The 13,676-nt window shown below is 39.7% G+C and overlaps 1 protein-coding gene across 3 annotated transcripts in view; it reads right to left on the bottom strand.

Moving 5' to 3' along the window:
- Positions 1-13,676, bottom strand: part of Lmo7 (LIM domain 7) — a 130,197-nt gene that overhangs the window by 114,483 nt on the left and 2,038 nt on the right. For all 3 annotated transcript variants that reach the window (XM_028771760.1, XM_028771778.1, XM_028771770.1), the window contains exon 2: positions 4,163-4,232. The gene's annotated coding sequence lies outside the window, so the exon portion shown is untranslated. The remainder of the gene's footprint in view (positions 1-4,162; positions 4,233-13,676) is intronic.

The following is a 13,676-nucleotide window of genomic DNA, read 5'->3' as shown; positions in this document are numbered from 1 at the left end:
CTCTCTCTCTCTCTCTCTCTCTCTCTCTCTCTCTCTCTCTCTCTCTCATACACACATACACACATACACACACACACACACACACGCACACTCACAGGCAAAATCTTACTAAGGTTTTTTGACTGTAGCAACATCAGTTTCCTGGTCTGGATGTTGTATCTAAGGAGTCTCACTGAGGAAAATTAGGATAATAGAGAGGGCCTCTTTATACATTCTGTAAACCTACATTTATTTCAAAGTACACAAATATCAACTAAAAACACTTACCTATGTGCATAAGTTTCCTAGGGCTACCACAACAAAATACGAATGCCTTGTGGCTTAAAGCAATAGGAAAGAACTTGCAGTTCTGAGGCGGGAGTCCAGGATCAGTCAGTCAGGAAACTCACGCTTCTTGTGAAGTCTCTGCAAATCTCCCCAGACTCTTGCTAGATGTTGGAAGCTCATTAGCAATCTTTGGTATTCTCTGGGTTGTGGTACTCCACCTCAATCTCACCTTCATATGGTATTCTACCTCCATGTATGTCTTCTCACAAGATTCCTCTCAGATTAGGGCCCCCCTCTACCCTGGATGATCTATCTCATCTGGACCAATCACATCTGTAAAAATCATTTATCTAAAATAAAGATACATTCTGGAGTACTGGGGGCTTAGAACTTCCGTATGTCTTCAGGGCAGGGGAATGCCTTTCAACCCATAGGCCTACTCTACCTAAAAGACTAAATTCTAGAACCCATTAAATTCTACAAAGAAAACATGGTTTATTACTTATTTAGCAAACTCTTCAATCTCCTATACATGTCAGTCACTGTGCTGGTTACTGGGAACATAAACCTCAGTACTATGAAAAGGCTGGCCTGGATTATTCAATATTCTTGTCAAACACCCAGCTCTCTTCCCTATTCCTTAAGGAATGCTCAGTCTTCACTGTCTGGTATCACTCTGTCGGGTGTTAATCTAGTGTGGTTCTCTGTAGCAAATTCCCTTTGAGGTACCTTCTTGCTCATTTGCTAACTGATTTGTGTGGTTCTCCCTCCCTGATACAAAAGGCAGAGGCCGTTCCCCTTTTGCCGTCCCTTACAACACTGCATGCTAGAAAACTACTCAGCCCAACAGGTCCTTTTAACAGGACCAATTTAATTGTTAAATTATTTGTTAAAAGAACACTCATGCATTGAAGATTTGCTAATCAAACTCTTGGTCATGTCTTTCAGTCGTCTTGCCAACCCTTTCTAGGTGGACGCTGGGGCTCTACCTCACATGCTTTGTCATAAGCATTGTGACAAGTCTCAGCAGTCAGAAGAGGCACAATGCTGGCTTCAAAGCAACTGGGCTTAGACCATTCTGTTGCTGACGTCACTCTTGCATACCCATAGGCCAAAGAAAGTGCTCACTGCATTGTGCTTAGGAAAGCATTCTATTTAATACAGAGGAAATACATTTTGGTTTTGCCTCTAAAGATAAAATCCAAACTGGAGAGAATTTTTGATGCTTGAAATAGAAATACTTGGAGAGGGTTTGGGGCTTAAAAATAAAATACATTTGTGCTTGCATCTAATCATACCATCTTAAAACTGAATAAACCCAACAGAAGCCAACAGCAACAAACACCATAATTCAAGCATTCCAGATTCTTGGGGTGTGTTTGAGATCAAAGGCTAATTTCATTTAAAATGCCGGTAATTGATCCAAGAAATGAAAGTTCAAAATCAAAAAAATTAAACTATCTAAGAATAGCAGGCCACTGGAAAAGATAGTGTAACTCAATATAATTCATACATTTATTATTGTAGAGGCTGCTTTATAAGTCATTTTCATATAAAGTGTATTTATTTTACTGAGCTGATTGTTTCCTTCTGGAAAGACTTCAGGGACACATTCCTTTAATGTTATTCTTTGAATAGCTTGAAGAATATACAATTTTATATGTGTGTGTGTGAAAGATACTGAGTGAGCGTGTGCGTGCGCGCGCGCGTGTGTGTGTGTCTGTGTGTGTGTGTGTGTGTGCGTGTGTGTGTGTGTGCGCGCGCGCGATGGGATTTTTACCTAACCAAATTTAAGACAGTACAAATTACAGGTCAGCTTCCTATTCATGACAGATCTAGACTAGCGGCAACTTGATTAGAGAGAGAGAAAGCATCAGCACTGGAGCCAGCAGCCCTGAGAACTTTGTGTGTGTTTCTAATTTTCAAAGAAATCTCAACACTTCATTCCTTTGCTCCCAGATAGATATTTTCCAGTAATAAATACTTGGCCAAAGTTAGCCCTGTTGAGGTTTTAATGAACTTTTGATACCTCGTATAAACCAAGGAACTGTGGCATAGAGCATTGAATAACCCATAGATAACTAGTTTGGCTTTACATTCCAGTTATTACATGCAGTGCTTTCTGAGATGTTTCTAAGTGACGTCTGTCAGCAGATTTCTTTTTATTGCTTTTAATTGAATTATGTGGTAGGGATATGCGTACATGAGTACAACTGCCCTCAAGTCTAGACGAGGATTCAGATTCCTTGGAGATGGAGTGACAGGAAATTGTGAACCACCCGATATGGACACTGGGAACTGAACAGAAGACCTTTAATCCTTAAGGGACCCTGTGCCCTTAACAGTAGACCATTTCTCCATCCTACCAGTATTGATTGAGAAGGCTTATTAAATCTTCTGGAAAATTCTTCATCAATTTTATTTCATTCTAAGCTTTTCCAAAGGTATTGATTCATGTTATCATTAGTGTCCACAGTGTCTGGAACACCTAAATAACCATATGATGAAAGTGTGTAGTATTTCTTAACACTTTAAAAAAAAATCTTCAATTTAAAGTTCGGCTGAGGGTTAGAATGCTTCCCTAGAAAGTGAAAGGCCCTTGGTTCTATTCCTAGCACCACAGAATATAATAGTAGTAGTCATAAAGGCAGAAGGCACCTGAGAATCCCCAGTGCTTCTCTGAACGCCGTGACCCTGACACAGAAGGTAGAGACACTGTACATCAACAGGAAACATGACACCCCATAGGAAGGCTAGCGGGCCTTGATTATCTTCCAGATACACTTATGATCTACAGGCTAAGTGAGCATAATACATGAGCCTGAAGCAGCAGAAACACAACAGCCAGGGAACATCTGATACTCTGGGGAGCTGCTGTGGTCAGCAGGAAACATGGCACGCAGGGCAGAGCTGCAGAAAGAGCGGAAGCAACTCATGGGCAACTTGTGGAAGAAAGAAGGATGGAAAAAGATACCCAGACTTTGAAGCATAGAAATCACCACAAAGTCAAACAAGTTAAAACAAAAGCTTCTGGACAGAAGGAAGTGTCGAAGGGCATCTGAAAAGACAGTTGTCAGTCCTTTTAAAATGGCAGTAATTGTAGATGGGGAGGCCTACTGTAGCCACTTTCTTATATTTCAACAACAGTTTTAAATTGAAAACATTCAAAGTCTTCTCTGCTAGGTGTTTTTGAACTACATAACACGTTATATACTGCATGACAATGAGAGAGATGGAGTGGGATATTTTCCCCACTGCATTTGTATAAAGCTCTGCGATTGGGCTGTATGAGAGGTAGGCGGAGTGAGGAGTCGGGAGGAAAGGAGTAGGAGGAGGAGGAAGAGGAGGAGGAGGAGGGGGAGGGGGAGGAGGAGGAGGAGGAGTAGGAGGAGGAGGAGGAAAGACAGCGGCAGATGTCTGAGTGTCTCTAGCAGTCTAAGGTAGTTATTAATATCAAAGTTAGGTAATTGGGTAAACAACTTTAATTGTGTGGGTATCCTGTTAATTGAGCATTTCCAACTATATAAACCAATTGGATAACCTTTAAGCTTCAAGAGTCTCATTTCTACCAAGTACCGAGGGCATGGCGGGTATTGCCTGGGGTTCAGTGGAGCTTTGTGGAGACAGTGTGGTAGATTGGCAGAGCCATCCCCCATGCTGGCGACTCGTGGGTGCCAGGGCCGATGTTTCTAGATAGCAGAGCCGTGGTCCAGAGCCAGAGCAGCAGGAAAGTGCGGCTGTCTGGGAACAAGGTGGACCAGGCACCATTTTTTAACTATTGCCCGCAACAGAGTGATATAACATTGCACCCAAAAATGTGTACAACTGTCATTTGTTGATTAAAAAATAAAATGAAAAGGAAGAAAACTAGTTTTGAAGGTAATGTATTACTTACCAAACCTGCTATTGGAGTAGACAGTCTATTGATCTTCTTAACGACTCCAGGTTTGAGCTTATTAATCAAACTGAAAGAAAATAAATAACACAGGCAATTACAAAAATGTCAATGTGATTTTTGTGCTCTTTGAAATAGTCTCAAAAATTCTGAGTAGTGTAGTTCTGATCCCAAATGTATCATTCTGAGCCATAGGCCCATCAGAAAACAAACAACTAAAAAATAAAAAAAAATAAAATAAAAACAAAACAAAAAAATTAAGACAAAACAAAGAACTCTGTACAAAAGGGTGGGAGAAATCTTTGGATCACACTTCTATATCCAAAGCCCACTTCTTTAGAAGTAGTTTCACGTGCATTAAACAGAAGCACAATTCGGTTCCGTTTCAACACACAGTAAAAACCCCTCATCCCAATTTCCTTCACTTGGCCCAAAGAATACTTTTTTCCCTATTCATAATTCTCAATGGGATTTTTTTTGTTTTCTCATCTGGGTCCTTGTTTTGAAAGATGGCCTCCAACCCACACTATTTCACATGCAAAGGGTGCTGAGGAACTCAACCAAATAATTGACTATTTCTTACTGGTAACTCATTCATGCCCATGACTGATTGCTTTGTTACCAGAGTGGAATGACTGGGTGGAAGTTAAATGTACCAGAACTCCTTCAAATTACCCTGGAATCTAATACTGAGCACATTTCAGTTAATATGACACACACTGCAAAGATATCTATGTCTCTATACACCAAAGCATTAGAAAAGAAACTCAGCTTTTGACAAGCACACTGATGATACGATTCCGCTTCTAAATCTCAATCAGTATGTATTCATTCTTTTTATTCACTAATACAAAGCCAGACTGCGTAATAATTTCATACTACAATGTTTTCCCATTAATGCAAGATTGAGTAATTAATCATTAATCACTGTCACAGACCAGTATCATAAAATAGTGGAAAAAAATCTACTTAACAATTCATCCCATAAATAAACAATTCTTTACTCTGTGGTGAGGTCCAACAGCAAAGCAAAGAAGGAAAAAGGGAAATAAAATTATCTACTTCCCTGGCCTCTCCTTTGCAATGGGCACTTATTGTGGAAGGGTGGGGATGAGGGTGTCCTATGAATGTCACTCCTTCCGCATTCCAGAGATTTCTATATACATTCCAGTATGCTAAGAATTAAAAAAACAAAAAACAAAACAAAAAAGACAAAAAGTCTCAACTTAATAGCCTTCAGAATGTTGTTCAACGGGATTCAGAATTACAGAACACCGGCTTATGAAGATTTAGCCTGGCAAACAAAAGTTGCTTCTCTGTTTTCATAGCCTGTTCACACAAAGATCTGTAGACAATGTAGCTACAAATACAACCACCCTCTTGGCTTTGGGGATGGGTGTCTGGGAATGGAACTCAAGGCCTCAAGTGTGCTAGGCAAATACTTTCCTCTGGAGCCACACCCAGCCCCAGTCCCTCAGCTATAAGTTATCTCCTTAGTTGGGACTCTATGAGTCCCAATATCTGAAATGTGCATTGTGAGCCATTTACGAAGCCTCTTTTCTTCTCTGACCACGCTGCTTTCCTTCATTCAACAATTGATCTAGAGAATAATTAAGCAGCTTAATAACAAATGGCAACTGTGCATTAATCCCTCTCGTTTTCCCCTCTTGACTGACTGCTTCTGTAACCCTGGCATTTCTGCATTTCTATGACTGTCAGCAATGCATAGGAGAGCTAATACATGACACATTGCTAGACGACAATACAATTCTGACATAGGAGTTCAAACAATCTCTTACAGTTAGTTATTCACCACTCCCTTGACAGTGGTAATTTTTTTAGTTTAGTGATTTCCTTAGACTATAATCTTTCAATGACATAACTTTGAAGCTAATTTGAACAGGAGTCACACAGCATCTCAGGAAAGGCTGAGCACTGTCGTCCTTTCAGAGGGAAGGGTCATAAACTCCTGCCTCACCCATTGAGTCACTGGTGACTCGGACCTGGTCTCTTTTTACACATTGACACAACCTATCACTTTTGACATATAGTGTCAGTAATTCCAAGAACATTTTCTATTCAGTTTCTGAAATGAATGATCAAACAGATTACTGTCTATGAACAAAGGGACAGGGTAAGTAAACAGCAAAGACAGATACTTTGTGGTAAATTAACCAACCCCTCCTCCACTGCCATCAGCAGGTCTGGCCTGAAAGATGACTTACAGAGACATATACACAATGGATTAGCCTCCCCTTCTCACTCCTCAACCTTCTCATATGTGTGCAAACACGGAAATAATCACAAGGAAAAAACTAACACTCTGGAGAGCACATACTTACTCTCAAACACTCTGAGTCACTAAAGGAAAACGCTGCTTCATTTCACCCATCACAAGGCTCAGAGTTATAAACACTAGGCTAAGGAGGAAATGAACATACAGTTTTGACAAATACCAAGCATGCAAATCACTTGGTGAGTTATGAATTATGATTCTCAAAAGGAAGAACTTTGAGGATATCTCTTGCAAGGATAGGAAAAAAAATGTTTTGTGAGACCTAAAAATAACTCCATGAATTTAAGCACACTTAATGGAATAAATACAGGCAGGGCCTCAAGTTAAAGGAAATTCAAGTACCATGTATGGAAACAGTCTCCTTTACAAACAGAAATGCTTTGCATAGTACGTGTTCTTCAATTTCACATGTGGACTTTCTAAAGGGACACTGACTTCAGGTCACTGGCTCTGAAGCAAGAATCAGATTACAGGATAAACTTCCAGATTCTCTCATGGCCTGTGTTCTTGGCCTGCAACCCTCTGTTCCATCCCTCCAGCCCTGAGTAGAATTATATCTTTATCCCTCTCAAGCTCTCCCTTCTATGGGGGAACAAACATAATTACTGCTTGCTTAGCACATCAGAGGGTTGTTCTTTTGGTAGGATTAAAACAAGAACACAAAATAACTTGGGGTACTCTCATGGTTACCTCAATAACTTTCTTAGCTCCTCCACTGCTATCGTCTGGAGTGTTTGTGACTCTCCTAAAAACTCCCATGGTTCAAATAGAGGGCAGGGCCCTTTGGGAGGTGGCAAGATCATGACTCTGCACCTCCTGAATGTGATTAGTGCCTTCAGACAATAGGCTTTGCCCTTCTGCTATGGAAAGTTGTAGTGACAAAGTGACACTGACAAGATGTGAACTTATAAAGGAAGTGGGCCCTTACCAGACACCCAATCTGCACCCGCCTTTATCTTGGACTTCCTCTACCCCAGCACTGAGAGAAATAAATTCCTGCTATATGCAAGTTACTCATGTTCCGGTAGTTGTTAGTGTAGCCCAAATGGACTATGCTCTGTCTCAAGATGTCTACATTTCCTTCTTCATCCCTTGCCCACAAAGACATTGTCTATTCCCCTAAAAGGACTGTTGTTAGAACTATCCAAGAACACTGGTTTCATTCACAGACCTTTCTCTTTGTGGACATATCTTGACTTCCCTATTCAGGTGTGACACTCAGAAAGCCATCTATAAAACTGAACATGGCTCAGACATGAATGGTTTTAAGAACTTGAATTGACACTCTACTGTTGTCTAATCTTAAAAAAAAAAAAAAATAGGGGCGGTGGTGGCACAAGCCTTTAATCCCAGCACTTGGGAGGCAGAGGCAGGCGGATTTCTGAGTTCGAGGCCAGCCTGGTCTACAGAGTGAGTTCCAGAACAGCCCGGGCTATACAGAGAAACCCTGTCTTGAAAAATACCCTCTTATTCTTGGGGCTGGAGAGATGGCTCAACGGTTAAGAGCACTGACTGTTACGGTGTACTCATAAATAAAATAAATATTTTTAAAAAAGTAGTTCTATCACACTTAATTTTCCCCCGATCAAAAAACTCTTCAGCCAAAGTACAAAATTCTAGGATAGATTTTTTTACTTCCAATCTCCAAAGATTTTCCAAATAAATGGAATGACATTCATGGAAGAATGTATTGATACACTGAAGAACTAGCTGACCTATGGGTTATCTTATTAGTCATCCATTCAAGCACATTTCTAACGTTATTTGTTACAGTTTGCACTAATGTTGTACTAACAGCAAAGATACAAATGTGTATCTTTCATATTACCAAATTTTTATTGTTTTTAATTTTTATGTTTATTTTAAGACAAGGTCCCATGTAGCTCACCCTTGCTATACATACCCAAGTGTCACTGTACTTTTCTGGTCCTCTGATTTGTCAGCCCACCTGGATTAGGCAGTGCAGGGGACTGAACTCAGTATTCATTGAGCTATATCTGCATCCCACTTTTTTTTTCCAAAAAAGATAGTAATGATGTCACATCTTTCTAACTGAAGACACTAATATCTTTCTGTTGCTTGATTAACTGATTATATCACCAATAGGGTATTATTTTATTTGCTCACTTTTATTCCAAACAGGAATTCTGTTTGGAATAAAATGTCATTAGACATTTGAATACTTACTAAAGACAGCCCTGGGCAGGGCTCAGTCGCAGAGCAAGCAGATAAGTATAATTCATTAGAGCAAATCCCTGAAATCCATCTGAGTTTTGGTTCCTGTAAAATTTTCAAAATCTATTATCTTCTTTAAAGAAGTAAATTTGGAAACAAAGAAAATTGCTTTGCTTCAATGAAATGCCATATTTTGTTTTTTACCAAGAATACCAATTCTGTGTGTTCTCTGTTCCAGGTAAATCAAACTGTATTACTCTCTCTGGAATTGTCAAAGTCGATCTCGAGAGTAAACCGTCAGATACAGTGATCTGGCCTGGTTATTTCCAGGAGGTGTCAAGATTATAAGTCAATAGCTTCTTTCTACATTCATATTTTAAAATAAAAGCACATCAGGTAGACAGTTACTACTTTCTCAATGGGTAAGATAACCAGCATTTGTCATCTAAAATTTAAAAGAATAAAAGCATTTGGTATTAAACTTTATGGTTACATAAAGTGATAAAAAAAATGTTATGCTTAATTTTAAGAAAAATAAAAACTTAACAATAAATGCAGAGGTCGGGTAACCATGTGGAAGAACAGTAAGTCAAAACCAATGGAGGTGTTGTCATTTTTCCCATGATGACACTTGTACTGAACTTCATCAGTATGCTTGAAACTCGTTAGAGTACAGGAAACTGCTAAATAGTGTACCTTGTATGCATATGTCTTCAGGGCTCACCATTTGGTATTGGATAAGCAATGGAGGGGAGGGGGTGCTCTCAGCAGTCCTTAATTACCCATAGTCCCTTGTCTGGGGTCCAAGCCCTGTGAGATCTCCCTCTTTCCATGTTAGCGTCTCTATTATGTCAACCTTGTTTATGACGGTCTTGTTTAGGCAGCAATGTTGGTGAGACTTCAGGGGTGTAGCTTTCCTGACATTTCTAGGAGATGCAATCTCACAGCAGACTTCCTGTTCCTCTGCTAAGTTATATTTATCTATTTAAGAACAGCTAAGAATATATACTACAGCAATTAAAGAAAAAGAGCCCAGGAATTTGAGAGAGAACAAGAAGGAGTAACTGGGAGGGGGCAGAAGGGGAAAAGGAGGAAATGATGTTTAACACTTTAATTTCAAATTGTTCAAGTGCATGAATCAAAGATTGGGAACCTGAGGGCAGATTCTTCTGATTCTGAGCAATTGCTTATAGACTAATGGATTGAACACCAGGGACTTTCCTTTACCAGATCAGAACAAACCACAGACCCCACAGAGTAAACTTGTGGAACACACACCTTTTACTCCTAAGAGACAACACAGAAAAAAAAATCTATGTAAGAGGCAACTGATATACTAAGCTTCATTAAAATTCAAAATGTACATTCTCCAAAAGATGTTGACAGGGGAGTGAAAAGACAGAAGGAGAGAAAAATATGTTCAAGAAGCATACCTGATGGACTGTTACCTAAAGTTAATAAAGAATTCTCAAAACTCATCAAGTTTAAACAAAACAAAAACAACACTGATTGAAAATAGAAACAAAGACCTTAACAGTTCCATCAAATAAGATGCACAGGTAAGAAAATAACTATGAGAAATGTCATCAGGGAAATGAAAACCGGTAAAAGCATTACCACTCCACACCTACTAACCTCTAAGGCCAAAATTAATACGCTGACACCACCAAATGTTGGCAAGGACAAGGAGCACCAGGAATGCCCAATCATTGCTGGTGGGAGAAGGAAGCAGTGTAACACTTTGGAAGACAGTGTGCCAGACTGTTATGGAACTAAATATAGTGCTATCATATGAACAGCTGTAATATTCTTTACCAAATCAGTTGAAAACGTATGGCCACACAAGCAATTTCACATGGATATTTACAGAAGTCTTTTGTTATAGTTTTAAGTCTAGGTTTCTCTGTGTATTCCTGGATGCCGTGAAACTCTCTCTGTAGATCAGGCTGACCTTGAAGAGAAGTCTTATTCATAATTAAAACAACTTAAAACCATCATGATGTCCTCTCATATTAGGTAAATTGGGATAGATAAACTGGATCACTCATAAAAATGGGATATTATTTAGTCCAAAACCAAAATGAGCTATTAAACAATATAATGATATGGAAGCAACTTAAATTCATATTATTAACTGAAAGGTCTATATTGTACTATTCGATAGGTCAGCGATTAAGAGCACAGACTGCTCTTCTAGAAGTCCTACGTTCAATGCCTACCAACCACATGGTAGCTCACAACCATCTATAACGGGACCCAGTGCATAAAACAAATAAATCTTTAAAAATTAACCCCTTAATGAATTCTTAACATGATGGCACTGTGAAGAAGTGATGACGAGTAGGAGGCAGGGTCTAACCTAGGCCAATGTATCTGGTCCCCTGCTCCTTTTACTCCATGCTTGGCACTCTGGACACAGCCATGCAGTGAGCAGCTCTTCCCTCTTACTGCTATGAAACTGTAGCTGAGCACAGACCAGCAAGTCAACTTTGGATAGAAAGCCCTAAAGCACTGAGCCAAATGGAGTTAGTTGCTTCTTTTCAGGTGTTTTTCCTTGGGGACTTGTCACAACAGTGAGAAGCTGAAACTACAAAGTAATTGAGGAGTACTGGCCTCCAGAGAAAGTTGCTGGTGGTATTGTCCTGGGGAGCCACATGGCTCCTCCATTTTCCTCCTTTATAAATTCAAGACCAGAAACAACTGCAAAAGCAGCCCACCTTTTCCATTCCACAAAAGCCTGTGGTCCTCCTCAGGCCCACTGCATAGATGTCTCAGGGATTCCCCAGTCCATGGCCTCTATGGAGAAGTCCCTGACTCTAGCAAACAATCATGTTCTATAAACATCAGTGACAAGCAGCATAGTTCTCTATGTTGTCCGCTGTATTAAAAATCATTTTTCCACTGCTAAGAGTACTATCTGTATAACTAACTTATTCTTATTCTAGTGAATGAGTCTTTCAAGACTGGACCTTTTAGGCAGTAAGATAGTCCCCGAGGAACTATAAATACAACCAGGCCCTCTCACAGCAGCAGGTGAACATTCTGCTCCCGTTTTCTAAGCAACAAGCAAAGGGCGCTGGGATCCGGGAAATGACCTGGTAGCACTGTGAGAAGATTCTCAGTGAAGTGAGCCATGTGTTCACCAAGGCATAAACTCAGAAGTTATGTGCATGGCCAACAGTGACAGAGCAGAAACTTGGGACCATTCCAAAGAGGGGAACTACAGACTGACTAACCAGCGACACACCCAGTGAGACTGTTTTCAAACAAACCTTCTTACTTCACAGAGGAATAAAGAATGTTTTCCTCAGATGACTTCCAGGACTGCCACCACAAGATGAGTAACTGGGAGATTGCTAACTGATAGCAGTATCTAGATGATGTGTGTTCAGAACACAGAAACAATTATGTCAGAGCAAATAAGGGCTGCGGATATTTATGTAGTGATGACTTTTTCTACATATTTTAATATATGTAGCTTAGCAGTCTTTATGAATACGAACCAACACTAACGAAACGAGAAGCTGGATGGATACCAGGGAGAAGACTCAAAAAGCCAAAGTCGCCTAAGAAATCTAGTGAATTTTTTCATTAATTTAGGAAAAACTTCTTTTAAAAAAAAGTTGGTTTTGTGCTCATTTCATTGTTATATAATAACTGCTAATAAAGCCGAGAGAATGTATGTCTAAAATAAATAGTATAAGAACAGGCAAGGAGCTGATTCAGTTGAAAAACTGCCTTCCTGCATCCGAGCGTGAGGACCAGAGATCAGATCCTTAGCACCCATGCAGAAAGCAGGGTGTGGGAGCCTCATAATCCCCACACTTGGGAGGTAGAGATAAGGGAGCCATGGAATTCACTGTCCAACCAGACTCACCAAATCAGTCAACTCCAGATTCAAACAGATAAACTGGAGAATAATCAAGAAAGTAACTGATGTTGATGGCTTCTATATGGGCATGTGCATGCACTCATACACACATACACACACACACACACACACACACACACACACACACACACACATATATTTTCAGGTTTCAACTCACTAAATACCAAAGTCAAACTTGCTAGAACAAAAATTATTGCCATAAACACACTTGTTCCCATAGTCTATCAGCTTCCCAATAAATGTACACAGGGCAGTGCCTGTTACTCAGAGGTACATCCTGTCTGAAATGTCAGTGCAAAGGTTGTTTCTAACTTGGAGTCTGAAATGACAGTCTACTATCAGTTGAGTGAAAGCAAAACTCTCCAACTCCTGACTTGGAAATCTTAGAATGCCAGTTGAAAAAAAAATTGTCACTGAAGGATAAAAGCTGCTGAAAATACTAGACAAAATAGTAAGAGACTCACTAATGGTAAAAATTGAAGATGCTAAAAATAGCAATTAGATACATACGCACACACACACACACATACACATACACGCATGCATGGATACATACAAATATACATGCATTTATATAAATGTATGTTTTATTAACAGCATATATTTATAACATATATGCATGAAGTTAACTGTTGTCACTACTAAAATAGAAATTACATTTATTTTAATTTGTATTAGTTTGGATCAATGCAGAAATTATTTCTATTCTAATTTGTTCTAGTTTGAGTCAAGACAGTGTTTCTAGTCAACTCTGGATATTTTTACTTGTTATGATACATATCTTACCCAGGCTCATCAAAGCCTGGATATAGTAATTTTTGGAAATCATTTCAAATGACTCAGGGAGTACCAAGCAGAAAGATAAGAGCCAGAAGTGGAAAGACCAAGAGTAGCGGCTCATATGAACGCACAACATCTGTGACAGTATACACAAGACCTGTGCAAGGTGAAGCCAGACAAAATCCCAGAGCAGAGTGGGAAGATGGTCATGAAGTCCCACCCCTGGCTGAGGAATTATTGGCAGTTGATGCTTCTAGGAAAGGGGAGAGTCAGTTTTCTTCAGGGATGCAACACCTGAGAGGTTACCCATATTCCAGTAACCCTACACACACACACACACACACACACACACACACACACACACACACACA

This window comes from Grammomys surdaster, unplaced genomic scaffold, assembly GCF_004785775.1.
Source record: "Grammomys surdaster isolate TR1022 unplaced genomic scaffold, NIH_TR_1.0 65, whole genome shotgun sequence".
Taxonomy (NCBI): domain Eukaryota; kingdom Metazoa; phylum Chordata; class Mammalia; order Rodentia; family Muridae; genus Grammomys; species Grammomys surdaster.
The sequence above is the reverse complement of the archived record's forward strand: the minus strand, read 5'-3'. Positions and strand labels throughout refer to the sequence as shown.